Genomic DNA, 2,500 nt, shown 5'->3' on the forward strand with positions numbered 1-2,500 from the left:
AATTTTAATATTTTTCACGCATAGACCCCGTCAAACGCTAGAAGTTGGCGGGGATGTCTCTCTTGTGGCTCACGGGGCTGTTAGGGTCGCACAGAAATGCCTCGGAATGGGAAAACGGGTCATTTTTGTGTGGCCACATTGCATAGGAACGGCATGAAACTTCCAGAGGCATTTGCAGCAGGAATGCATGTGCACTCAAAAACGTCTATATTTTTCACGGATAGACCCCGTGAAACGCTATAAATTGGCGGGGATGTCTCTCTTGTGGCTCACGGGCGCTGTTAGTTAGGGTCGCACAGAAATCCCTCGGAATGGGAAAAGGGGTCATTTTCGTGTTGCCACATTGCGTACGAACGGCATGAAACTTCCAGAGGCATCTGCAGCAGAAATGCATGTGCACTCAAAAACGTCTATATTTTTCACGGATAGACCCCGTGAAACGCTAGAAATTGGCGGGGATGTGTCTCTTGTGGCTCACGGGGCTGTTAGGGTCGCACAGAAATCCCTCGGAATGGGAAAACGGGTCATTTTCGTGTTGCCACAATTGGCATACGAACGGCATGAAACTTCCAGAGGCATTTGCAGCAGAAATGCATGTGCACTCAAAAACGTGAATATTTTTTCACGGATAGACCCCGTCAAACGCTCGAATTTGGCGGGGATGTTTCTCTTGTGGGTCACGGGGCTGTTCGGCTCGCACAGAACTCCCTTGGTCCACCTGATTCGTGCATACAGGCAGCAACTAAAACTCTGTAAACCTGCTGTGAGGACATCTAAACAGTGGACCAGTGAGGCTGTGGAAGATTTGCGGGCGTGCTTAGACTGTACTGACTGGGATATGTTCACGACTGCTACCAATAGTCTGGATGAACTCACAGAGGCTGTGTACATCAGCTTCTGTGAGGACTGCTGTATCCCAACACGTACCAGGGTGAACTTTAACAACAACAAGCCCTGGTTCTCAGCAAAGCTCAAAAGGTTGAGGTTGGAGAAGGAGGAAGCGTTTAGGAGTGGGGATAGAGACAGATTCAAGGAGTCGAAGAACAGGTTTAGCAAAGCGGTGAGAGAGGCTAAACGACTGTACTCAGAGACACTAAAACACCAGTTCTCTACTAACGACGCTGCTTCTGTCTGCCAAAGGGCTCAGGCACATCACCAACTACAAACCCAGAGCGCCCCACACCACTAACGACTCCCGCCTAGCCAACGACCTGAACGAGTTCTACCGTAGATTTGAAAGACAATTGGACTGTCCTGAACCACCCCTTCCCACCCAAGAGGCCCCATCCCCCACCCATACTACAGAAACGACTCTCTCCTTTCAGGAGGGAGAAGTTAATGGGCTTTTCAAGAGGCAGAATCCACGCAAAGCAGCCGGGCCGGACTCTGTCTCTCCAGCCACCCTCAGGCACTGCGCTGGCCAGCTGTCTCCGGTGTTCACCAACATCTTTAACACCTCCCTGGAGACATGCCATGTACCAGCCTGTCTCAAGTCCTCCACCATCATCGCTGTGCCCAAAAAGCTAAGGCCAACAGGACTAAATGATTACAGACCGGTCGCCCTTACATCTGTGGTAATGAAGTCTTTTGAGCGCCTGCTCCTGGCACACCTCAAAGCCATCACAGACCCTCTCCTGGACCCCCTTCAGTTTGCCTACAGAGCCAACAGGTCTGTGGACGACGCAGTTAACATGGCCCTCCACTTCACCCTACAGCATGTGGACGCCCCAGCATCCTACGCCAGGATCCTGTTTGTGGACTTCAGCTCTGCCTTCAACACCATCATCCCTGCCCTGCTTCAGGACAAGCTCTTCCAGCTGAACGTGCCCTACTCCACCTGCAGGTGGATCACAGACTTCCTCTCTGACAGGAAGCAGTGCGTTAAGCCGGGAACAGAAGTCTCTGACTCCAGGTCCATCAGCACGGGAACTCCTCAGGGCTGCGTCCTTTGCCCACTGCTCTTCTCCCTGTATACCAACAGCTGCGCCTCCAATCATCTGTCCGTCAAACTCTTGAAGTTTGTCGGACGACACCACCCTCATTGGGCTGATCTCTGGTGGGGATGAGTCTGACTATAGGTGGGAAGCTGACAACCTGGTGACCTGGTGTAGCCAGAACAACTTAGAGCTAAATGCTCTAAGGACAGTTGAGATGGTTGTGGACTTCAGGAAGAATACAGCCCCACTCACCGCCATCACCCTGTTAGACTCCGCAGTCAAAATTGTGGAGTCCTTCCGCTTCCTGGGCACTATTCTCTGCCGGGACCTCAAGTGGGAACTGAACATCAGCTCCCTCGCCAAGAGAGCTCAACAGAGGATGTACTTTCGACGGCAGCTGAAGAAATGCAACCTGCCAAAGACAATGATGGTGCAATTCTATACAGCGATCATTGAATCCATCCTCACCTCCTCCATAACCGTCTGGTACGCTGCTGCCACTGCCAAGGACAAGAGCAGACTGCAGCGTATCATGCACACTGCTGAGAAGGTAATTGCCTGCA

The sequence above is a fragment of the Petromyzon marinus genome, unplaced genomic scaffold (assembly GCF_048934315.1).
Source record: "Petromyzon marinus isolate PM22_M1 ecotype Great Lakes invasive population unplaced genomic scaffold, UKy_Petmar_22M1.pri1.0 PM_G_Scaffold_156, whole genome shotgun sequence".
NCBI lineage: Eukaryota > Metazoa > Chordata > Hyperoartia > Petromyzontiformes > Petromyzontidae > Petromyzon > Petromyzon marinus.